This window comes from Lissotriton vulgaris, chromosome 9 (genome assembly GCF_964263255.1).
Source record: "Lissotriton vulgaris chromosome 9, aLisVul1.2, whole genome shotgun sequence".
NCBI classification, from domain to species: Eukaryota; Metazoa; Chordata; class Amphibia; order Caudata; family Salamandridae; genus Lissotriton; species Lissotriton vulgaris.
In genome coordinates, this window is record NC_141697.1 from 1,042,158,485 (window position 1) to 1,042,185,771 (window position 27,287).

The window sequence follows — 27,287 nt, forward strand, 5'->3', positions numbered from 1 at the left end:
ATGACATAAATAAAATCAGTAGAACTGGAGATATGCAGTTACAACATTTTAAGAAAATACTACAGCGAAGCTTAAAGTGCCAACTGTGTTTTATCTGGTTGTACCAGACCGGGATAAAGTCACAAGTTCAAGCTGACTGCGCCGGAGAGCCGGCTGGATACAGGGACCCATGATGCCCACTGATCAAAGTACCTTAAATTCAGGTTTGCGGAGCATTGCAAAGCCCCATGTTGAGGATGCGAACCGCATAGGTGGCTGAAAGGTTCTCTGTCAAAGATGTGTTGTGCAGCAGCAGTTCCAAGGAGCTGCGGGGCTGTGATGAGACGCCCTGCATCGAGGGTGTGTTGCGCAGAGGCAGTTCCAAGAAACTGCGGGTACCTGCATTAGAAATACATCTCGCTGAGGTGGTTTCAAAGGGGGGCTGCAAGGCAATGCGTCACGCTGCATCGAAGACTAAGAGAACACAGCTTTGCTGGAAGTGCACCTTCAGGCCCACTTCTAAAGGTCCAGGACTGTTTTGGCACCACTTGGGTGTCAAAACACACAGCAGGCAGAGTTCAGGTGATGGGTTCAGGATGGTTGGAGCCTGTTCTATCCATAAGGGTCTTATCAGGAGGTCAACCAACTAGCCCTTGAAGTCACTCTGGTGGTCCTGGGTTCAAGATGCAGGTCTAGTCCTTCTCACTCAGGAGACCGAGCAGCAGGTAGTAGAGTAGCAGTCCTTTTGCAGAGCAGCACATCAGTCCTTCTGAGTCTTACGCAGGACCTGAGGTGTAGTGAAGGGTTGGGTCTGATGGTCTATTATTTATATCTGGTGGCCCACTTTGAAGCAGGAGAAGTTTCTAGAGCATCCCTTTGAAGCCCTCGATGACTTTCCTCCCTCTCCTGCCCTGACTCCAAGCGGGTTGTATTAACAATGCAGTGGTGACAAGTCCTCTGTGTGAAGGCAGAGCACAGCCTATGCAGTTGCAAATGGGGCTGTGCCCAGCTCTGCCCCCTCAACCTGCCAGCTGATGGCCCATCCTGGCACACACAGTGTCTCTATTATGTGGCTGTATGAGAGGAATAAACAAAGTCCAATTGCATCCAGTCATGTGACCCAGGAACAGGCTGCATGCACCAGATAGTTGGGGTAGGGAAATGCCAACTTTCTAAAATTGTAACTTAAAATCCCCCTTTACCGTTAGAGAAGATTTATAATTACAATTTCTCAGACAACAAATACAAAATGTCCAATTGTTCCCAATCAAATGTTAAAACTTATAATATGTAATACGGCAATCCAATAGTATCCTATTGGGTAGGTGAGCCTCACAGTAGTAAAAAACGAATTTCGAAGCTTTTCACTACCAGGACATGTAAAACTTAAAAATACATGTCCAACGTTTTAATGACAATGCACTCTGCCCTATGGCCTACCTATGGCCTATCTTAGTAGTAACGTGTATTCAATAAAAGGGGAGTTTAAGGCTTGGCAAGGGGTATATTTTGCCAAGTTGAATTGGCAGTTCAAAACTGCTAAATAAATTAAATATGCCAACCATGTGGAAGGCAATCTTACCATTTGAAAGGAGAGGGCACGTGCATTTTAGCACTGGTTAGCAGTGGTAAAATGCACATAGTCCTAGAGCCATCAAAAATTAATTTTAGCAGAAAGTGGAGGGTAAAGGTAAAACGTGTGGGGTGCCCCTGCAAAGAGGGTCATGCCCAACAATTGGCTGTTATCGATGTATAAAGAGAAACATTGTTACAATAAATATAGTTCTCGTAGACCATATGATGCAGGTGAAACAAGAATAAGTCAGTGTTTCAAACTTGTGTTGTGAATATATGTGTATTCATCAGGACAAACATTGTGGGAAGCATTTTATTTTTTTCAGAACTTTAGTCACTAAAACAATTTATAAAATGTTTAATTTGCTGAAAAAATGGCAATTATCACTATCAGAACTTACTGCTGCAAAGCAATTGCTGTCAAGAGTGGAAGTGCAGGGACATCATATCTATAGTCTGTCCAGAAGGGCTCTGAAGAAATGTTTATAAAATATTTTGATTAAGTGGTGCTGAATAGTGAGTAAGTGCAAAAGGTTAAACAGTGCTTCAACACAGAAAATGCTGGCACTCATTATCAAAATCACATGTGAAGGGTGGCTACTGAGCTTGTTGTAAAGTATGCAATGTAGTTGGAGGCCATCACTATATGGATGCATGATTAATCAGAGTGCCCCCCCTCCCTCCAGCATGGTGCAATCAAGCTTCTTACTCAAAGACTTAAGACTTCAGTTCAGGAATGAGAATTAGGCCACTCAAGAGGAAATGTGAATTTAATGTAAAGATTCTGTATTTAATCAAATTCAAGTATTCATATTCATTACGTTGTTTATTTAGATCCTTTGTAAAACCATAAAAGACAGTATAATTGTAACAATTACAATCCAACTTCAAGAACATCAGTAATACATCAGACAAATCCATGGAATATTAAATATATACTCTAATACCCAACAAATAAAAACACACATACCTCTTAAAATACCTAATAACATTTATTTTCACAGATTGTTTGAATTGAAGTCCAACAGCAACATATAAAAAAACATGCCACATAAAACCAGGTACGCTGATCTAAAAGCAATTGTTACTGCAACAAGAAAGTTTTAACCCTTGTGGAAATCTTCTCTCTTAACAATAGGTCCTGGTTAAAAATCCTTATATCAGCCTTTTGTGACTAATAGCCAAATGATGGATCAGATTTAATCTAAATCTAATCAATAAAAACACTTCATTTAGCTTGCAGTATGAACACCAAGTATCTGTTCAGAGCTGCAGATCCAGCGTTACTAACATTTGCACTGTTTGTAACACAATGGTGCAGCAAACCCAGCACACAGTGTTGTGGTGGGATTTACTTTCCAATGCAATTTCTGATTTGTATGGGAAAGTTGCCCACAGGGGCCCAAAAGTAGTAGCATGCCCTGCCTTGCACCCATTTGAATCAAGGGGGAACACCATAGGTGGTATATAGGTGTTCCCATGCAACAGCCCATGGAATTTGTACTAAACCCTATCTACAAACAATTACACCATTATAGATAATGGGGTAGCCCTTGAAGTCAGTGCGGACCTGGGCGCAATACGGGAATGAAAACCATGGTCCGTGACCAAAATTCAAAAAATTTAACAGTTAGGATTGTGTGAAGACACTAAAATCTGGTTAGTTAACAAAGATTTGTATGCATGTAATTTATACCTATTTATGCAAGTACAAGTTAAAGTGGACCACACAAGCAAAAAGCGCCATATTCTGTAGTTAAATAACAGGTATTTATTTGCATGAATCAAAAATATTTATACTCTTTCAAAGACCAACGGTTGCGTGTGAAAGAAGAGAAAAGGGAAGGGTAGTGGTGGTGGGAGCTGAAAGCTTGAATCAGAGAAAGAAGGTAATATGTTAGATATTTTACAGTAACTGGAAACAAAGATCAGTCAGAACAGTCCTGTCCAAAATACAATTTACAAGTAATCTGTAAATTTCAATTGTGCACTTAATGCATTTTCAACAATAGGAACATGAGAATGTTGGTACAGGTCTTGATTAGTAGGTAGGCGTCGACGTTTCGATTCGACTGTGCTGTCAGGGATTGAAACCTTAGCTGCGAGTCTTCATCAGGACCTTGTGTTTGCAACCTTGACCTGGAGCCAAGCCTTGCCTCACAGGTTTGTTCTGACTGGTCTTTGTTACCAGTTATTGTAAAATATCTAACATTCTCTGATTCAAGCTTTCACCTCCCACCACCACTACCATTCCCTTTTCTCTTCTTTCACGTGCAACCGTTGGTCTTTGAAAGAGTATAAATACTTTTGATTCATGCTAATAAATACCTGTTATTTAACTACAGAATTTGGCGCTTTTTGCTTGTGTGGTCCACTTTAACTTGTACTTGTATAAATTACATGCATACAAATCTTTGTTAACTAACCAGATTGTAGTGTCTTTACACAATCCTAACTGTGGAGAAGTGTGGCACAATGATTAGAGCGGCAGACCCTGATGCAGAGGTCTAGCCCGGGACCAGGGTTCAATTCCCTGCCTCGGCGGGTCTTGGGCTCGAAATTCCACGGACCTGATCATTCTCGCCTCGGTGCCTATTCCAATCATGGAGTCCCACTCTGCAACTCTGGGCAATAGCTTGCTTAATCTCCACAACGGCCCCCACAACGCTAAGGATGACTGGCCTCCAGCTTGGGGGTGCCCAGGAGTGGACGCCTCACAGGGAAAGCCAGGATGGGTTCCACAGCGGTATTCGTACAAGCGCCTTGAGACCCTTGCGGGTAAGTAGTGCGCTATACAAGTATCAATTTACATTTACATATTTTTAATCTTTCAAATTTTGGTCACGGACATTGTTTTCATTCCCCTACAAACAATTACAGACAAGGATTTGAGCCAAATAATTACATTTCCTCGAGGCAAGTGTGACAGTGGGGCAACTTTTAAAAGTATTCCTATTTTTCAGACTTTGTATGTATGTTACACTCTACAGCACACATACATTGGGAAAAGTCTTAAAGGATATTTTTTGTTCTGGAAGGGCAAAACATATGCTTGACAGAAACCTAACACCCTTGTACTTAGGGCCACTGGAATTATGCAAACCCGTGGCCATTTCCTCATAACTGTGGATTTGCCGTATAATTTGCAGAATTTAACCCCCCAAAAAGTGTTCCTAACTCGAATGGATCAAAAGTTACTAAAACTTTGACTACCTGTAGTGCCGAAAATTGGAAGCCGCTTTGCAAAGGTTGACTGATTACATCTCTGTTGCGAATTGTTGTACTTGCATGCCAAATTGGTGCTACGGAGGTGCACATTTGCTCAGACAGTGTTAACATGTGAAAATTACAAAATAATAAAGTTATATAATCCCAAAATGTGCTGCATCATTCCACATAATTTGCCTTTTTGTGCACCTAAATCCAACCCTGACACATAATTTGGTCCTGTCCTGCCACATAATTCCAATGGCCCTGACTATGGCGGAAGGTATAGGTGGGCATGACAACAAATTAACAGGGAGCCATAGGTCGGCTCTGGCTCTTAAGAGCCCATGCATAAACCAAGCCTTGAAAATGTGTGGCATGTCAATCATATAGCACATATTATGTGAAAATATGGCAAAGTGTCTTCAAGATTAAAAAAATTAAAATGTGGAATCATTTCACCTTTGTCAGAGCCACTGGAAGTGGGAATTCTGCTGCTGTGGCTTTATTCTCTCATAATTATGGATTTGCTGCATTAATCTCATAATCTGTCATCTGTTGCATAATCTGCAGATTGTAACCCAAAAATGTGTTTCTAGCTCAAACGGATCAAATGTTACAAAAATGTGGCTACATGTGTCTGAAAACAGTTGGAGGTCCTTCAAAAAGTTACCTGGTCATCTATAAATTGCTTATTTCTGCAGTTGGTTGTTAAACTGGTAGTGATGAGCTGAAATCTTTGCACAGACAGTATTACGATGTGTAAAAAAATGACAAAATAATTAATTAATAGTATTAAAAAAATGTGCAGCATAATTTGCCGCTTTTCTGCCGGTAGAAATCCGCCTGCTGGCCTGGTGGGCGGAGCTGGACCGTTAAAATGGTGTCGGTGCCTAGCTTTTTCCGCCATCCGGAAAAGAATGCATGCGGAAGTCAGCTTTTCCGCGGGGGTCTCTCCGCTATGGAAAGGCTGGTAGGGATTGTGTTTGGGTGCCCATTGTGGGCCCCCCTCATGTTGGGAGGGTGTGGGTACACTGGGGGGGGGGGATTTCACTGCACCAAGTGGCAGGCACAGTGCAGTGCCTGCCACGTAGTGCAGTGAAATGCACAACATGCTTGTTTTCGTGACGCAGCAGTGCTGCTGCCAGCACCGCCTGCCACAATGTTAACGATGCGTAATGTGACCCCTGCGGTGGCGGGCCCATCATAATTCAACGGGTGGGACCGCTGGAAGCATGGCGGTTGGACGCAATCACCGCCATGCGTGCGGCAGTCACATCATAATACCATGGGCAGAACCGCCACACGCATGGCGGTCGGATCCAATCTCCGCTACGGTGACAGCCGGAAAAAGTCCAACTGCCATCCCCTAAGTTTTTTCAGAGAGACAATTATTCCAACTTCAAAGTATTGAAATGAAGATCTAGAAGAGAAGAGTGGGTCTCCCAAAAGGAACAGTAAACAGTGCTCTGAGACTCGTGCTTGGGTTGAGAAATATTATATTTAAGTGCAGGCAAAGGGCCTTGAAATATTGTGAAAGCTGAGAAAGGATCATTCAGGTACCTGATTAAATATCAGCTAAAGTCCAATATGCAAAATTCTTGGGCAGTGCATTTTCCTAATAAAACAAAAGGATTGGATTCAGTGCAGCTTGCTAACTGTGACAAAAGCTCAGTGTGTTGTGGGGAAAAAAAATCATAAAACAACTGTTAGAAGAAAAATCAATTGAAATTAATTTAAAGAACTGCTATAGCAGAGCTCAATTAACCCAACTGATCTCCATTGATTACAGAGAACACTTACACCCATATCTAAAAGAAATAAAAGCTAGACAAATAAGAAGGTGGATGCTGAAGTTAAGACTTGGTCAAGTGCCCGAGTTTTAAGATTGAGAAAAAGTAATAAGGAAAATGAATGAGCGCGATCCAGTCCCACCAAATGTCCATTTTGTAATGACTGTGAACTGAAACAGGTTCTACTTATCCTCTTCTGTGTAACTTTTGGCGTGCAGAGAAAGAGACTGCTATTGCCACTTTTTCATGAATCCAAGATTTTTCACTTAAAATATTTTAAATAATTTATTATGAGATGCGATATTATTTGCTTATGGATTGCATTGGGTACATATATAGGAGCTGTTATGAATAATATGGAATAAGACAAGGAGGACGTTAGGTAAATGGTTACAGTAGACGATTCTTGCAAGCAGGGCCGGACTGAAAACAGAAACCGGCCCTGGCAAACTGCTCAGCTGGCCCCCCCGGGGTCAGGGGGAGTGCAGGTGAGCAGTTTGCGACGGCCGGTTTAGGCCGATTTTGTTACAGAGGTCCGACATTGACGACCCCCGGTAACAAAAATGGCCCCCCAGCGTCCCAAGACCGGACCCCACCCTAGCGGTCTACCGGGGAAACGCCCGGTGCCCGCTATGGCCAGTCCAGCCCTGTTTGCAAGCTAGGCTCATTGCTCTTTATTCCTGATTATTATCTAGCTGAACATAAGAATGAGGAAGTATACACAGTCTTTAGAACATAGGTTTTTATGGCAGAGGGTACATGGTGTTCAAATATAATTTTCTTATCTTCAATAGAAACAATGGCAGACAGCAATTTATAATGTTTTATGAGAATTCTATTTTAAAATGACGAAGCTTATTTGAATACCAAAAGATAGGAAAAGCTATGAATGCCAAGCTAGGGTGGGAATCTTGTGTTGAAATTGTTGTTGTTTTGTCTATTCTCTTAGCAAAGAAGAAAATAAAAACTCCACTAGCTAAAAACCTCAATTATTTTCTGTTTCCACTGCATCATGACAAATTCTATGGCCAACGTACCCTTCTTTTATTCGGATTATATTTTTCTTTATGCCTGTGAAAAAGCTAAGCACTTAATTATTGCTTGTTGCACCCTACTCTTTCTGCAAATCACCAATGTGTCACCTCTAAAAGCACTGAGAACATTGACACCCATGTTTGCATTTTGTCTCCCTGTTGATGGAGGGCATACCGGCGGGCCATCTCCCCATACCTGACTGTCACCTGGCCAGGATTTGACTAAACACTTGGTCTGGTGGAATTCTCCCAGATGACTCTTAGGGCCCGATTTGGATATTGACAGACAGGATACTCCATCACAAAAGTAACAGATATTCTGTCTGATGTATTGCAAATTCCATAGGATATAATGAAATTATAATTTGTTGGATGGGATATCCATCACGCTTGTGACGGAGTAACTCTGTCCGCCAAACTTTTAATCAGGCTCTTACTCCAGATTCCATGATTAAGGTGAAATGGGTTGAACTTCCCTCTTTTTGCTCACTAGTTAGTAGCCTGATGTTTTCTTTCAATGTGCAAGCTGGCCACGGTAGGTCAGCCACCCCCATTACTTTCATTGAGGGATGTAGTGTACACTGGTAACAACCCTCCACCAATGGAAGTGTTTGTTGCTTGTTTGGGCATTTAGAGGTTACTCAGCTGCCCTGGGGTTGGGAGTTGGGTGTTCTGTTTTTCTTGTTTACACAGTCATTCAGCATTACTTTATTCAACGCTGTATGCTACCTACCACCGGTGTTAGTAGCACGGAGGAGTGTGCCTTTATATCCCCTGACTCCCCCCCTTTGCAGAGTGGTCAATATGGCTAGATTGCGCTTCATAACATGTAATGGCCGGGACATGGGGAAAGCACCTAAAAGATATACAGTACAGCAATACATTAAGAGTCAAGATGCCCAGGTTACATTTAGTCAGGAAGCCCACATATCTAAAGGGGGATATGCATGCCTACAAAAGAGCTGGCACAGTCAATGCTACAGCACCACATAACTCAGTCGTTGCTAGAGGGGGCCTTATATGGGTGTGGCCCTCTGCCCTTCAGATGCATGGCCACGGAGATAAACCATGAAGGGTGTTATGTCCTTGTGGAGGAGCAGCTAAATGGTAGACCTCTTTTTTTAGGACTCAAATACACTCCAAATGTGGCACAACACTCTTTCCTGGCATGCATCTTGGTTATTCAGATGAGATGGGTACATACATTGGATCACTGGTGGGGACTTAATGGTGTCTTCCACCAGCAATTGGACCACTCACATCCTACTCTGCAAGCCTCCCCTGTGGTGGCTGCTGTCACTTGCCTGTCCCAGTGGCTACCCAGTGAGTATTCCTATTACTCACTGCTGAACGTGCTCCGGGATCACATTCTTTGCCATCATGCCACTCAGTTGTGGTTTGTGAACACCAAGTAATTGGGAAGACACTATCAGACCATAACCTCTCCAACTTTACCTAACTGCATCCCCTAGTTCCTTCTTGGGGACTGCAACCTGCCCTGTTAGAGGATCTGATATTCCGGGCATAATGATCACCGCTCTATTCATCTACCTAATAGAGAACTGGAGTACTACTACCTCTAGACTGACGGATGGGAGGCAATGAGGGTTTTATCCTGGGGCCATTGCATAAATTGGGGTGGTGGGTGTGATGGCTGACATTTACCTGGACCTGGTTCAGGTGGCAGCTTCTCTGGGGGCCCTGGAGGCGACAGGGCAGACTGCTAGAGAGCTGATGCTAGCAAGAGCGAAGAAGCACCATGCTCACCTTATTGAAACATTGAGATGTCTGGATTAGAGAGCATACCAAGCAAAGATGCACTCTGAAGGTGACACATCTGGCCAGTTGTTGGCATGGTTTCTGCGAAGTGCTGTAATGACCACCCGCATTAGTATGATATGAGTATCCCCTACACGACTAGCCACCAGCCAGATAGACATGTATTCAGCATTTGCTGCCTATTATCTTGGTCTTTATGACTACAACCAGCGGACCGTCAAACCCCGGTCCCAGAAGTTTCTTAGGAAGGTCACATTACCCATTATTGAGCCACCAGATAGGGAGGAGTTAAACACCCCCATCAAAGAGCAGGAGATCCGAGGAGCTATTTGGGGTGCAGCCACAAATAACACTCCGGGTTTGGACGGATTGCCCATCGAATTTTATAAGGCCTACAAAGGCCAATGGACCTCCAAGTTGTTGGAGTTATATATGGCCTCTCTTGCAGATGGGTGGATTACCACAACGCTTAACAAGGCGTTACTAGTCTCACTCTCAAAACCAGGAAGGGACTCCATGGAGATGGTTTCATACTGTCCCCTATCCATGCTCGGCCCAGACTACAAAATGCTAAGCAAGATCATTGCAGTGAGGCTGCTAGAACATCTCCTCAGCCTGCTCCATCTGGCCAAAACAGTTTTCTACCAAGTAGGTCCACCACCCTTAACATTCTTAGCCTCCGCAGAGTGCTGCAGTTGGCTCCCGCCCGATGGCCTCACACAGCAAGAGTAGTGTTGGACCTTGAGAAAGTATTCAACACCATCAATTGGGGATATATGTTCTAGACATTAATGTCTATGGACATAGATGGCAGGTTGCAGAGACTCACAATGCTCTTCTACTTGGAGCCCATGGCTCAGGTGAAGATAGGGTAGTGTGTTTCGGCCCCTTTTCCAGTGAGCAGGGGTACACGCCGGGGGTAACTTCTATCCCTACCCCTTTACACTTAGGTGATGACGCAGGTGAGGCAATGCCACATACAGGAGTTGAGCATAACATTATTGGGGGCATTGCAAATCATCTCCCTATATGCGAATGCCGCTCTAACTTATGTCCATGCCATACGAGAGGGCATTACTGAGACCACAGACATCTTGTTGGAGATTCGGGTTGCCGCGGCCTGGGGGTGAAATCGTTCAAAGATACATCCTCAGTCCCCACCACACCAATTTGTAGTGGACACGCTCCCCCTTTGCAGGCAGCCTCACACCTTCTGGTACTTGGGAATCTAGATATACCAAGCCTCTGGGACCTTAAAGATGGCAACCTTATGAGGCAGCCTCACACCTTCTGGTACTTGGGAATCTAGATATACCAAGCCTCTGGGACCTTAAAGATGGCAACCTTATGAGAACCATTACCTCCCTCCATCCCCACTCTTGCTCTCATAGCAAGGTGGTGTGTCGCTGTTGAAACTGTGATACTTCCCTGCCTGTTTGACTCTTTACGTAATCTCTCAGAGAGCATACCTCGGAGGACTTTTGATGGGGCCCGATTCACAGAACTAACTTTCAGACAAAATCCAAAACTTATTACCATTTTGGTATTCACAGAAGGTACTGCCTGGGGTGGGACACTGGTGCGCGGTGACACTTAAATGGGGCAGGGCATTCATAGTAGCTGATAGACTGGAAAAGGTTGTTGAGGAACTTGCAGGTGCCCCAGGAGCAGCTTGCTGTGCAGGAGTGAGGTGCTTAGCCTGTTGGTAAAGGGTGTTACTTTGCAAGGAAATGCTTTCCTCTTTCCTCTTTCCCCCACTCATGTTCCATTGCCCTGGTGACAGAAGGTGGGGTGTACAGGGTAGTGGGGTGTGAGGTTGTGCCTCCCAGGAGCAGTTTTGTTCTGATAAAGGTGGGCATGCAGGGCGGGTGTGCTATGAGACAGGAGGGGGCATTTCCTCACCTTTAGTTCCTGTCGAATAAGACTGATTTTGTCATGGCTTGTTGCTTACTATGTTCTATGTTCTAGTTGTATAACTCAATAACTCCTAATAGACTCGGTGTAGTATAATATATGTACAGTGATGATGGTCAGATCATAATGCCTTGATATGTGCAAATGGGCAATGCAACTGCTTTATAAACTATAAAATCTAAAAAATATGGTTGAAAAAACACTGCCTGAATCCATCTGTTGTCCCACTATATTAGGTCGTGTCATATAGTTATGGAGGCTTTCAGCCAGTGCTCTTCATCCATTAGTCAATTGTTGTGCAATTAAATTTTTTCTTCCACTGCTAAACCTTACTGCATAAGGTAATGCTTCAGCCAAAGTCAGTCAATGTCTAACTTCGCTGTAAGTGATAATGTTCTGCTCTTTCACAAAGGATATATACACACACAACTTAGCTCCATTAAGTACCAAGGACTACAATGACAATGTGTTTTTTCCTTAAACAAAAAGAAAAAGTTTGCTGTTAGACATATTTTTTTTTTTTTGAAAAACCTTCATTGTAGCATTCAGTAAAAATACACTTATGGGCCTACAACCGCGGGGGCCGGCCGCTAGACAAATTAAAATCTCCAATATCACAGTATGACACAGCTCACCAGCTGACAACCCAAAGGTCCGGCAGCGATTCAGGATAAAACTTGTATTAGAATGCACAACTGGGTTCCAGGATGAGACAGAGGTTTCATTTTATATTTTATAAGAGAGGATCAGGTGCCATACAATCAAACAGAATACGGGGGACAGGGTAAAAAACAGGATATGCATGTAATAACCACTATAATGAAGAATTGGCGCCAGAGCATATAGATCGGTACAAAAGAACACATAATATACAGTCCATGTTGCGCCGGTACTCGGAGCCTGCCCACCCAGGAATCAGGATATCATAAGAGCGTAAGCACGAAATACAGGCACACGATAAGAATCCGAATGATTCGTAGCTATACTGATCCTTTAAGAAAAGAGAGAGAAGGAAAGAAAGGCCATAGAAAATAAAAAAGGCAACAAAAAAAAAAAACCTCCAGCCCCCCACCCTGCACCCCTGCAAATGGCTACAGCCTGACCCCACTAGCAGCGTGCCTGTCGCCCCTAATAACTAAAACCCCAAAGGTAGGAGAAAGAACGGAGGAGGGCGTACATCCATGTGTGCTCCCAGCCTATTTATACCCCCCACCTGAAACAGCTACCCCCTTTCACTAAAAGACAAGTTTATGACAGCAATATAGAAGACATTAGAGGGTACCGTGAGACACTGCCCAGCCTCTTAGAGCAAACAGTTGCAGGTCAAACACTTCTGAAAGCCACGCTAACCCTTCCCGACCCAGTCGATCTTAACCTTGGCCCTTCCGAACAAGAACACGAACCCCTCCCAGCAAGACCCAAAGGCACACAAAGAAGCAATAAAGAAGAAGAGAGTCATCAGAAATCAGCCCATGGCTACCGGCAAGCAGTGAGTCCACAGGAACTGTAGACGCAGACGAACTCTCCCTCCTAGTTGAACAGTCCCAATGTGTCTTGCACAGGAGTCGTAGCATCACCAGGAAAGGAGAAGATATCCACAAAATGAATGGAAAGTCACAAACAAAAGTCTCCGGGAGGGGAACGCCTGACGATATCTCCAAAGCCGGTGGTGGTGGAAGGTTTAGCAATACCATGACATCCTCGGGAACACCGTCTCCCAGGGCACCATCCGATGGTTCCAATACTTGTTTCCTCACGGGGTTCTCGCACGGAGTCAAAATGGCCGCGGTATGAATGGCTGCAGATTCCTGTTCCAACAATAAGGCTAGGCCCGGTTCCACCAGGAGCATCTCAGATAGGGGCGTGTCCAATTTGCTCAACAAAGTATCCACATGTGAGCGAAATGCCCATAGTTCTGCCAGTATTGACCTCAGCGATGGCTCATGCACCGTTCGATCCATATTCTCATGCCCGATATCAGTCACAATAACCTCCCTGGGTGAAACATGTTTTTCTTTGCGTGCATGAAGCTGCAGGCTGCGCGTGGTGCCTGCCGCTTTGTGCATGCAAAGGCAGGGGGGTACCATAGCTACCCACATGTGCACCCCCACCCCCCTCCCCCCTTTACCCCTGGGGGCCCACAACGGGCCCCCAAGGAAAAGTCTGTATGCCTTTCCACGGCGGAAATGCCGCAGTGGAAAGGCATTGGACCGCCGACATCCTAATATGGCTGGCGGTGTCTGATAGACACCGCCAGCCATGTTAGAGCTTTTCTGCCGCGGTCGGAAGGCGACCGTGGCGGAAAAGCGGCAGACGGAAAAAAGATCCCCCAGCCATCCTAATCTGGCGGGGGTCTTTTTTCTGGCCGCAGCGGTTAATCCGCATCCTTCGGGCCGGCGGTGGCTTCTGCCGGCCCAGAGGATGCGGATTATCCGCAATCCTAATGAGCCCCTCAGTTCAATGCACCACGCTTGAATGTGAGGGACATGTTTTTGTATCCCTACATAACTCCATTCAGTAAACAGTTGAAATGGTGTCAACGCTTTTGGTTACCTAACAGTCCCTAAACAGGGAGCCTGGGGAGCTGTGGTGATAAGAAACAACCCTCTTTCACTCTTTTTTTTCAATCCCACCCACATACATAACACACTAGGAGAACATGGAAAAAAGAATAACTTGTAGATAGATTTCCTTAGGGATAATGGGCACACTGCATGCCTTGTGTATAGCAGAATGCTATAGTTATCCGGAGTTAAGGAGGCTCTGTTCCCTACAAAAGGCAAACATGCTGTTAGACTCGGCTGTCTCTAGTTGGCAGAGGTATACACTTCTGACAAATAGGGACTCACCTCCTCTAGTCAGGGCAAGGGGATCACACACTTAGGTAACCCCTGCTCACCCCCTCAGTAGCTTGGCAAAGCAGATAGGCTTATCTCAGAGGCAGTGCGTTAAGCATTTACGACCACATGCAGTAATAAAGTGAATACACTACAAATGGACACGACACAGTAGTATTATAAAAATACGAATGTTTATATAAGGCTTAGCACAAGACCGAATAACTACAAAAATATACCACAATACCACAATCCTAATAAATACTCTTGGAAGGAAAAAATAATAGTTCAAGCGTAGTTTCTTCTTAGCACAAAGTCTTTAGTAACAAAAGCAACTCTTCTTCTTTAAATCACAGTTCTTGGCAACAATGTAACCCACACGAGAGTCACACAACGTTGAGGTAAAGTTAATCCCAAGGTTCGGCGTCGACCGCGAGGAGCGCTACGTCGAGCCCGGAGTCACACAGACCCCCAATAACACAGTACCTTAGGAAAGTGAAGCACACGATGATCAGCGGCTTCGAGCAATCCGGCGTCGTGTCTTCGGTGTCGATCAGGCCTCAGCAGTCGTTGATGTCGATGATGATGTTGCAAGAGTGAGCAGCGCTCACGGCGTCGAGAGGGCTCAAAGTCGATGCGATCAGCAGCGGTGCAGACACGAGGTTATTTGGAGCTGGAGCCGAACTCACTACTCACTGGCGTTGCTACTGGCGTCGATCGGGCCCGGCGGCCGGCGTCGAGGGAGCGGGACACTGGAGCCGTTACTCACGATGTCGAGCTGGAGTCGGCTTCGTCCGTCGGCGTCGAGATTGCTGGATTCTTTCAGAGATGCTGGACCTTCAGGTTCCAGCGACAAGCACTTTCAGCAAACGGTGAAGTCCTTTAGCCCTGTGACTTCAACAGGAGGCTGGCACTCTTCCAGCCCTTGGAGATTTCCTTGGCAAAGTTCGAGAGTACACACTCAGTTCCTCTCTCCTGGTTCCTCGGCAAAAATAAAGAAGCAACTGCGGGATTCCCCCCAGCAAACAGCACACTGGCAGAAAGGGTAGGCAAGTCCTTGGATCAGCAGGCTTCTTGTCCTAGGTTCAGGGTTCCTTGTCAGAATTGATCTAAAGTCTTGGTTCAGGGGTCCTTCTCTTATACCCCTTTTTGGCTTTGATCCCTTTGTCCATGCAGGGGTATTCCCCCTCATTCCGGGTCTGTGGTGGGTGTAGCCAGGCAGTGACACCTGGCCGATTCACGGTGTAGGGCTGGGTCATCAGACGCCCAGCAGGAGGTGGAGCCAGTATTGTCACTGGCAGGAGCAGAGCTATCCGTCGCTCGGCAGGAGGTGGAGCCAGCATTGTATCGGGCAGGGCTGGCTATCAAGAGCTACTCTTCCCCTACTCTCAATGCAGATGCACCACTCATCCCTCACTGACTCATTCAGAACTCTGGAGCCACCCAGCTCCTGACACACACACACCAAAGCAGCAGAAACCAGAAATATTTAGACAAGAAAATAGTCACTTTCTAAAAGTGCTATTTTCAAACCCAGAGTCCAAAAACCATCCACCCAAACGGATGCGTTATCAAACTCTGAGTTCAGGGATACCAAACTCGACATTGCACCATGCTCCCCCGCCAGCTAGGATCATACCATTAATAATCCCGGCGGCCCATTCTAACTAATGGCGAGCAGGCGACCTTACGATAGTGAAGTACGAATATGGCGGTAGTTCACTATTAGGACATGCCAACTTTGTCAGGCTTGTCCTACCTTATACTTACAATGCACCCTGCCCTCGGGCCTACCATAAGGGTGACTAATATGAAGTTAAGGGAAGGTTTGGGGGACTGGCAAGTAGGCGTACTTGCGCAGCCCGCGTGACAGTACAAGACTGCACGTAGGTCTCGCAATGACAGACCCGTAGACATACTTTTACTAGGCCGCTCGTGTGGGTGGCACAACACGTGCTGCAAGCCCACTAGCGGCATTTGTATTTACAAGCCTCGGCACTCTGCGTGCACTAGACGAGGGACTGATAGTAAACCAAATAAGCCAAACATGGAATTCAATCGATACAGTAATTTAACATAGGGAGCACTTGCACCGCGGCACTGATCAGCAGTGGCACAGTGCCCAGAGCGATATACCAGCAAAAACATCGTAAACAGAGGAGGCAAACAGAAAAAATGGAGGAGAGACTCAAGCCAATGATGTCAGGTCTAACACATGCGTTCAGCATCAGCTCTTCCCAGGCTTGGGCTTAGTATCAGCTTTCAGTAAAAAGCATTGTATGGAGGCAGCATCTCTGGCAGGTAGGATTGTGATGTGGTCTAATGATATCTTCCTCATGAAAATCTGGGGCAAATGACCTTTACTAACAGGTGATCAAGTGTCAGGCCTTTTATTTTGTATCTTATCTGAAATGGAATATGCAATGTCGCCGTAGGAATGTTTAATATCACTAATAAGCATGTAAATGTAAATGTAGTGTATTTTGTAAAGCGCACAGCTGCCCCAAAGGGGCGTCCCGGCACTGTATAACGCTGTGGAACCCTTCCTGGCTCTCCCGGTGAGATGCCCCTCCTGGGCACCCCCAAGGTGAAGCCAGGCATCCCAGTGTTGTAGGGGCCGTTGTGGAGATTAAGCAAGCTATTGCCCAGAGTTGCAGCGTGGGACCCATGATTAGTGTAGGCACCGAGGCAAGAATTATTGAGTCCGCGGCCATTGAGCCCAAGACCCTGCTGCGTCGGGACTTGAACCCTGGTCCCGGGCCTGATCTCTGCTTCAGAGTCTGCCGCTCTAACCAGTGAGCCACACTTCTCAAGATGCTAGTGTAGGATGCATTGCTTTAAACAGTTAAGGTAGAAATACAAAGATTTAGCCATTATTTAATCTTTGATCGAGAAGATTCTTAATGCTGTCATGCTTAAGCTACATCTTATATTTTAGTTCAAGACATCAAATAGGTAAATGAACAAACTAATAAAACTTAGTTTGCATTTTTTGCATAGCCACTATGCAGTAAAGAGTAGTACAAAAGGACATGCACCAACCACAGTCACTGTACCATTTGCAAAGACAACCCGTTATCAGCAGTGGTAGAACTGAGGCATGGGAGATAGATTTAATGTCCATGATAAAGCATTTTAATCATTTGTGTGTACGTTTGCAAGTCAATGAATGAATATTGAAAATATAAAAGACCGACAAGTCTTTGCTCTCTCTCTCAAAGAAAATTCCATTTGATTACAAATTTGAGACGCTAAGCACCTACCTGCATTTGTGGTCAGTGGCAAGATATTAGAAAAGTGCTTCATCTCATAAGTTGTTATCTCTAGGCTTCACACGTCAAAAGATAACTCATCATGTGCTTCTTGACACCATCACTGACCTACTTAGCAATGCAATCCTAGGTATAAGTTTACACAAAATATACGTATACTTTTATGTATGTGCAAGTATATAGCACATTTAACAATATGACAGATCATTAAGTCTTTGGTCTGACAAATATATTGACTGTTATTATTACATTTTCTACCATTTAGTTATTGACACAAAAGGTAGGCAATGTAATGAGATACATTCAGCACAATGCATTATATATTGTGGGCTTCAGCTCAGCCACTTTCTCATGAATGGCGCTATGTGCTCCTAATTGAATGGCTGTCCTCGCTATTCTTGTGTTTGTCCCTTGCATAAAACATAGCAGCTTTGCGTCAATTACGATTGAAAGTATTCTATTTTTCCGAATTGAGAGGACTAAACTTTACTTTTGTTTCAGCTCTTCACAGGAGTGCATCACTTTCCTCTCTCTCTACTCTCCACTTACAAATACAACCAACTTCCCTCTGCTTATATTATCTGTGCAAGGGCCTGTCAGCTGCACACTGCTTGCTTCACCACCCATTGCTCTCTACCACTACAGCCTTCTTTGTATTTTATTTACTTTTAAAAATTTCGGTGAGGGCTTGGAGCTGTGTGCTGCTGCTGAGCTGTCACCTTTCCTCAAAGACACTAGCACACACCTCATTTTCTTTTATTGTTTAAATTATGCTTTGTTTTCTGAAGTCAGCAGTGGTACCCTGCTGCCAGGGCTCTTTCTTTTCCACAAATAAGCAGGCATGCTACATTTTTTATCATTTGTTTCTCCAAGATGTCTGTCCACTATTTTGGAGAGGTAAATAAAGCACACACAGCTTTAAATGATTTTACTTGTATTTTCAGAAAAATCTTATGAAAATAGCCACCATGCTTGTGTCCACACACACTGTGGCCATCTTCTAAATCTTTTTTTTGAACTGTAAGAAATATCATTCAAAGATGGCAGATGTATGTGTACACGCATACTTGATTGACTTGTTGCTCTCTGTAACGAAAATCAATACAAGATGACCACCGCTCCTTCGAGCCAATTCTTGGTATATTTTCTCATCACATTTCCAGTGTATGTACTTGCATTATATTTCAGATTGATAAAATAAGATATTATGGGGTTGAATATACAAATAGACTCAGTATGTGTTAAATGACCAGATTCTCCAATCATTGGTAAAATATGAGAGAATGTTCTTTTAAACTTTATTGATGGGCACATTTATAAACTTGAGTGCTAAAATGATAATTATAAAAAGTGTAATTATTATTGAAGTATATATTGAGGCTGTGCAAAAACATTGGAATACTGAATTTAAGAAATTAAGACAAATTATGTCACAACCTTTATTCTGATATGGGCCTATATTAAAAGTTATATGGGGTGAGCAAGCTCGGTAGAAGAGATATGACGAATCCGGCTCATTTTTACTTACCTAGAACTACTTGTAGGCATCCAGTAATGGCTCTATGGTGGGGCTATCAAAGTATTGTCAACGGCAGCTCCAACCATGGTGGCAGGACCCATGGCAGCAACTGCACCAAAGGAGGAGGTATAGCCCTGGTAACCAGAGCCGTCCCGCTACATACACCGACTGCTCCTTTGTCTGCCTTCATGATCAACTGGATTCTGCCTCTGTGACTTGAGAGGGATGGGTGGATGCTGGTGCTGCTGGAGCCCTGCTGCTGCTCGTGTAAAGCCACCCATTCATGCTACCCCTTTTTGGTTCCATAAGTTCTGGACCTATTCTAGAATCACAATCCAATGGTTCTTTCTAGCAGCATCTAAGCGTGGAGGGTAGAAAATGTATTATTATTGCGAATCAAATCAACAAGATTTCCTATGGATGCATAGCAACCACAGCCAACTACGTAAGCTTAGTTGATTTACTACAAAGCCAAGAATAACTGAACATAAAGACACCTGAAGATGAGAGTCTAGAAATACATCGGAATCAGCGTAAAGATGATGTAGCATATCTAAAACAATTATTTCTTGAAGCAGGATCAGAAAGTATGAGTCCAAGTTTCTCTGCACCAAGAATTGATGAATCTAAAGCATTAATCGATCCCTACACTAACGCTAAGATGACATTCCTACTTAAGCATCTCCAGGGAAAGGAATAAAAAGTGTCAGCATATGGAGTCTTCCCAAGAAGGCTTTCCAGCATCGATAGATCGGATAGCATAAAGCTATTGAGACAGAGCTAAGATGCTCTCTTTCCGAAGGCAAAGGAAGAAGTGGGCACTTTCCCTATTCCCAACATTGCATTATTTCAGGTATCTTTCACAAGATTCCCTGTGTGCCATGCTATCTCCTCTAGGTACAATCCTGAAGATAGTTTTCCCACAGGACAACGGTGTTCTTCTTCTTGTAACAACTCAAGCGTCTATCACCTGCAACACAAAATGTGAGAAACAACAAATTCCATAGGACACCTGAAATTCCAGGGAAATGCATTTCAAGCCTACACGATTCAGCTAACATAAGGAACCAGCACATGAGCTTTACGAATTTGCATAGGAAAATAAGGCACATCTGATTAATGCTTTTGCCTAAATGTTAAACGACACAATTAATAAACTTTAGTACATGAATAAATGTCAGTTTCACAAAAAGAGTTCTTCATATTAATGTTTTCTGCTACTTACTTTCACTTTCTAAATTAATTTTCCATGTTACTTTTCAATGTCTTAAGCACCCTATATAAACTAGAACACGTTTTATTAGTGTTATACTTAGCCAGGAATTCCGATGGCAGTGCTAAGACCTAGCTTTTTTCTCTATGCGATACTGAGTTCGAGTCTGGGCGATCCTATCTCTTGCTGTACTTCAGAAGGCTCTACAGGATCTATGCAAAAGCTAAAACCTTAATAACGTACACTGGTTCAGGCACTTAGAGCAAACTCTTACGACAATTGGCTGCAGAAAGCTTATGGAACAATCCCGAGCAAATGTGTAAGGCCTCCCTCCAAATGACAAAAAGAGAAATACTGGCCGCACATGAGGAGGAAAGAAGATATAGGATAGCACTCTTGAGACAAACTATTTGAAATTAAAACCAGTCCCTCTTTGGAAGCCATTCAGAGCTACTAGCCCCTGCCGATGCTGGTGAATGGACGCACCTGTGACTCGTTCAGAGCAGAGGAGCAGAGCGGAGTAAAGGTCGTGTTTAAGGGTGGCGGCGCAGCGTGTAAGAGTGCCGCAAGAAGTCCGTTTCCTGGCCGATCCGAGCCCTTATCCCTGCCCCTGCCTCTGCCCGGTAAACCGTAACTGCCCGTAAACTCAAATTGTGGTTGAGACGGAAAACCGGAGCCGCTGCCGAGCCGAGTCGAGTAGGGGGGTCACGGTTACGGTGGGAAGCCTGCAATTAAGCTGGACCGGACCGGAGCCTCAACTGGAGCCCGAGCCCCGAGTCTGGGCTGCCGTGGAAAGGGAAAGAGAAGGCGACGGGCGGTTTTGGAGGTGCCTGGAATGGTCTGTGTGAAGCTGCAGTCAAAAGTAGCTAGAGGTAGCTAAAGTCTGCTGAGTGAGCGGAGTGAAGTGAGAAGCCGCATTCGCCGTAGCCGCACCCGTACCCGCAGGAGCTGCCGTGGTGAAAGAAGGCAGAGGTGGGGAAAGCGGGGTGGCAGTTTGGAGGTAAAAGCGTGCTGTGTAGACGAAGGAATCGCTGTTGGAGCAATTTTATTTATTGTCTTACTGCCTTAACTAGGCTTGCTGAAGCTGCACTGAAGTAACTGAAGTAACTTTTCCCCGCAAAAAAATAGTGAGCCTAGTTTAGGAGACGGCGAACATCGCTACTGCCTAACACTGATGCCACTGATGCCCGAGCTTTGTTTTTTTGACGGTATCCCTTGATAAAAAATACGACTGAAGCTGCGGGGTTTACCTGACGAGAGGGAGCTGCTGAAAGCAGTACACAGTGCTTTGTGTTGAGTCACTTGCGAGCATTGTAGGCGGTTTGGTCTCTAAAGTGGGGCAGGAGCAGGATAAGGAGTGGGAGCGGAGCGGAGCAGGAGTAGGAAAAGCCCCTCTTCCTCCAGGCAATCTCAGGCCCCATTGCCACCTCCAAGCCAATAGAGGATTAGATCTGGGCGTCAACGCGGCGCTATGCCGAATTTAGAAAAACGCCAGAGGTCTGAAGCATTACCCAAAGTGGGGTCACAGGTAAAGTCAGAAGGAAAAAATGAGGGGGCAGCTTTATCAAAGGAAAGCTTGACTGAGCCAGCTGAGTTGTGTTCACCATCTTTACCCCCCTTACCCCCCGGAAGAGCGCAAAAGATTGCCAATATCGATGCCCAGCCGTAGATTAAGAGCTTTTTCTTTAAGTATCATCATAGTGTAACTCAAAGGCAAAATAGAAATCCAATTAAAAATGGCAATTCTAATGCGGGTGGTAGAACATCATAATTTTCTGATCCGTCACCGTCTCCATGTCCGAATAGCGCTCAGCTTTGTGAGAATGCCGAATTTAAAATTGACTCGGCTGTAGCACGGCCCAGTGATGAGACAGATTACCCAGATAGGATCATACTTTCTGGCCACTCTCCTTCGCTGAAAGATCCCAAATTTATCCCAGGTCAATTGAAGGTGTATGCTGTGATCAGCCCTAACGAAAAGGAGAAGCCTCTAAAGACAGTCAATGACTCACAAGACTCAGCTCTTAACCCGACGGAAAAACTATTGGGGCACCCTGGAAGATTGCACACGCAAGCACAAATTCATCGGCAAAATAGGGTGAACCAGCCGACTGGGCTACTCCTGGAGGAGGACTTACAAAGTTTGGTAATTGAAGAATTGAATAAAAGATCTATAGAGAATGTAAATGCTGTTTGTTCAGTAATTGATATCTCTTCAGGTTCAAATTATAATGTGAGTGACGTGGACATAAGGCTGTTAAATCGATCAATAAAGGAGGTGGGGATGAGTTAGTGTTAAGTCCGATTGAACATCCTTCCCCTACTAGGGATGAACGTCCTTGTATTTCTAATCAATCCAGTATAATCTTGGAGAATAGTTTTTGTATTAATAAGTCACTTTTGATTCCAGGTATAGCTAGTAGGCATAATAACCTTAAGGTTGATATTAATGAGCAATGTAAATCTTTTAACTCAACAGATTTATCCCTGTTAACAAAATTTGACGGAATTTTTCAGGCAAAATCAGATGTCCTGGAAAATAATGTTAACAATCGTGAGCGTGGAGTATGGGATTGTTTGCTTAATACTATGGATTCTATAACAAATGCCCTTAATTTCCACTCCGATAAATTAGATATTCAGGTGGACATTTTAAATACCTTAGCAACACATGTTGGAGGAATTGATGCAAAGCTTCTTCAACTAACTAAGTTGATTTCTAAAGTTCAAGCTGATAAAGAGAATCAGTTAATATCGTGCACGTGTGCTGAACTGATTGACAAAATCTCTGACCTGCCATCAATTGTTAGTTATATGGTCCACAAAGTAAAACTATTATCTGGTAGGAAAGTCGAGGGGAGTGATGATTCAATAAACACTGGAAACGTTGAAAAATCCTCTAGCCTTAAAACATTCCCCTCCGAGGGTTGCCAGTAATAAAAATACAGCCTCCCGACCAGTAGTGGGTAACTTGGGTGTTCCTTTAGAGACTCCTCACTGCTCCAAATCTAAGATAAACCTGGAGTTAAATAAGAGTTGCTCAATAGTGAGTGAGGTCTCAGAAGTAATGGTAGTACCCGAAGTTTTATCAACAAGGGCAAGGAAAAGGTTAAGAAAGGCACATAACAAGTCAGCCCAAGACAATAAAATACCGACTGGGATAGTAAATAAGGGCGGCTCAATAATCACATACTCTGGTCCCTTGGCTCTCTTTCCAATTTTTAGACCTTCGTCTGTCCCTCAAGTCAATAAAAAGGTTAAACATCTTATTAAAGTTGGGAGCGAAGGGTCAAAAGTAGAGCCTACGTTAAACGTGGGGAGTAAAAACCCAGACAATAGAAATTCGAGAGAAACTTGGAGGTCAATATAAGCCTAGTCAAGATGTATACTCCTATCAGGGCACTGAAAATTTTATTAACCAGAATGAGATTACTCCATTCCAAGAGCCAGCAGAGTTTAAAGATAATATTATTATTATTATTTATTTAATTATTTATTATTATTTAAAATCTTATATAGCGCGCAGCTACCCTTGGGCATCCCGGCGCTTCCAGACAACATCAGATGGTAGAGGGGACAGCATCGAGGCGTTATGCCGGAAACAGAAAGGTTTTAAGACCTTTGCGGAAACGCAGCGTACAGGGTTCAGCTCGAAGTTTTAGGGGGAGCGAGTTCCAAAGCTTTGCCGTATTAAATGAGAATCTTCTCCCACCAGTGCGGGCCTTTTTGACTCTAGGCACCATCAGGGCCGGACTGGGAACCAGAACCGGCCCTGGCAAAGTGCTCGGCCGGCCCCCCTCCCCCCCTCCGGGAGGAGAGGGGAGGGGGGAGAGGTGCGACCGCGCACTGTGACAGGGCCGGTTTTCGGACGTTTTTGTTACAGGGGCGTTTTTGCAGCATAACGGCCCTGTAACAAAAACGGCCCCAGGGGCCCAAAACCGGCCCCCAACCATGCGGCCCACCGGGGAATTGCCCGGTGCCCTTAACGGCCAGTCCGGGCCTGGGCACCATCAAGAGATGTTTCGTGTCTGATCGCAGCGTTCTGCCAGCTTTGTAGGGAGTCACTAGATTTTTTAAAATAAGGGGGCCTTTACCTCCGAGAATTTTATGCGCGGTGCAAAGTGCCTTAAAGGTCACTCTCTCCCGCACGGGGAGCCAATGCAATGCCTTCAATGCCGGTTTCGCTGATTGCGTCCTTGGAATGTCCATAAGCAGCCTTGCCGCTGCATTTTGGACCTGTTGAAGGGTCTTAAAGGTTGATTCAGGGGCGCCCAAAAAGATGGCGTTACTATAATCGAGTCTAGATGTTATAAGACCCTGAATCAGCAGCTTCCTTGATGTTACCGGTAGTAGAGGGAAGATTTTCCGAGCCGACCTGAGCAGGGCATAACATACTCCTGCTGTTTTCTTGGCTTGGGTGCGGAAAGACAAGTCTGGTTCTAGCCAGACTCCAAGGCTTTTGATCGCATCTTTGGGGGCCGGGGGAGCGCCCATACATCCCGGCCAGCTGAGCGGCGGGAGAAGGGTAGTTTTACTCCCCAGCAGCATTGTTTCCGTCTTTGAGCCGTTTAACTTGAGGGAGGAATCTCCCATCCAAGTGTGAACATCTGCCAGGCAGGAGTTCAAGATGTCAGGATTGTCGGCCAGATGTGATAAGGAAACCACTAGCTGCGTATCGTCAGCGTAGCTGACGATTTTGATGTCATATGGGGATACTACGTCCTCCAGGGGGGCCATATATACATTAAATAATGTGGGGCTCAATGACGAGCCCTGTGGCACTCCACACTGGAGGGGAATGGATTTGGATCTCTCAGGGCCATTCCACACCTGGTAGGAACGATTCGAGAGAAAAGATCTCAGCCACTGCAGGGCCACCCCGGAGACCCCTACCTCAGCCAGCCGTCGGATTAACACCTGATGGTTCACGGTGTCAAACGCCGCGTTGAGGTCCAGGAGGATCACCGACACTGACCCTCCTGAGTCCAGGATGCATCTTGCTTCCTCGACAACTGCCAAGAGGGCCGTGTCTGTGCCCTGACCTGGGCGGAATCCAGTTTGTGATGGTCAAAGGAGTCCATTCGACTCCAAAAAGGCTGACCGCTGCCTGTTGACCAACCGTTCAGCAACTTTGCCGAGACCTGGCAAGAGCGAGATAGGTCTAAAGTTCGCCAGATCATTGGGGTCCAAATTGGTCTTTTTTAAAAGAGCCTTAACAACAGCCATTTTCCAAGTGGGTGGCACCACACCCTGGACGAAAGAGGCGTTCATAAGGTCTGTTACGGGAGCTGCAATGGACGCTGTTACCTGCTTGAGAAACTTCATGGGGACCGGGTCCATGGGAGAACCACTTTTAATCGACGATAGAGTTTTGGCGACGTCGCTCACTGATACTGGGCCAAAGGTGTCAATGTGGAAAACGTTCTCTCTGGCCCGAAATCCCACGACCTGCTTGCCCATGTCCTGAGATAGGTTTGGCTGGGGCAGAGAGATTAAGATCTTCTCAATTTTTGTGTAGAAGAACTCAGCCAGTTGTGTGCTTTTTTGTTTGTCATGCACCACATCCGGCTCCGGAACTTTGAGCAGTTCTTTGACCACTTTGAAACTCTCCCTAGAAGAGCTCGAAGCAGATTTGATGCGGTCATCAAAGAATAGGGCTTTCGCGCGTCGCAGGGCGGACTTATAGCCCCTAATTGCAGCCCGATATTCTTCTCTCCTAGAGACTTCCCAGTTCGTCCTCCATAACCTCTCCAGCCTTTTGCATCCCTTCCTGAGGGTGCGAAGTTCTCCGGAGTACCACGGAGCCGAGCCAACTCGTTTGTCCCTCTTAGGAACTCTCTTTTTAGGGATCAGAGCGTCCAAAGAGGCGGAAAACCAGCTGTTGATATTGGCATCGGCCTTAACGGGATCCGACTCAGGAGGGGGAGGCGAATCTTTCAGTATAGAGGACCAGTTGTCAACCGATAGTCTGGCCCAGGCTCTGTACACAAAAATATCCAAGGGAAATAGGGTTAGTTTGGTCTAGAGATGATGGAGTAGCCTTAAAAGGAGTGGAACATATGGCAAATGATATTACTGTAAACTCCTCCTATACTCACAATGACCGACCAGTCAGGGAGCACAGCCCTGTGTACAAGATCAGAAGCCGCCTATCGGAAAATTAGTAAGTCTCATCCTTTTGCAATCTAAGAAGAATGAACAGGTTGAATGGCCTTGTATTTCGGCTCAATTAAAGCCTGAGCAGATTAAACAACCAAATCTGCTGGTCGACTTCCTGTTGGTGAACGCTGGGAATAGGGACTTTTCCGAGTCAGGGCTAAAGAGTAATATGGAATCCCACAAAATGCAGGTTGAAAATCGAAAAGTGGTCTTTTGCCCCCAATACCGTACCCCTGGTACTCACAATATTTTGAATAGAGGGAACATTTTAAAACTACTAAATGCAATGCCTGATCTTAAGGATGTGGTATCTGAAGACCTGGATTTTGTAGAGTTTAAGATGGATGGTGGTAATAGGGAGTCAACCATTACGACGTGGCTAAAGGTTGACATTGTAAGGAAAATAATAGATAATTCTAAGAATTGTGAAAGCTGGGGGATTAAAGTATGGAGTCTCCATGGTCAGCAATACCCAACCCCATTAATACCTATAGCTGTGGTTCCCAAACTGTGCGCCACGGCGCCCTGGTGCGCCGTTATCAGGAGCCAGGGGCGCCGCGCACATGTGGGAAAGGAAGTGTGAAAGACCTGAGAATGTGTCACTTTCGCCCCCCTCGCCTCCGTGATTAATTGGTTGCTCTGCCCCTAGTCTCTGCCTTTCTGAAGCAGAGCATCACGGCGACGGGGGACTCGGCTACAGACATAGCTGTGAGGCCCGCCTGCCAATGAAGATCCAGGCACTTCTTACTGAAAGGCAAAAGATGATGCCCATAAGCGCCTGGCAGATCTAACCATTTAAAAATCTAACCATTTAAAAAGGCAATCAACTCTTTCAGCTGCTGATGAGCTGTGAAAGAGATGCCAGTCAGTGGCAGAAAGGAAGGTGTTGAAGCACAGGAGGGGGTCATGCTCCTTGTGGAGTCACGAGCACCTTTGGTTATTTAGATGCAAATAGCATTGAAAGAGTAAATGAAACAAATTTTTTCATTTTTCCCCCTCAATTTTT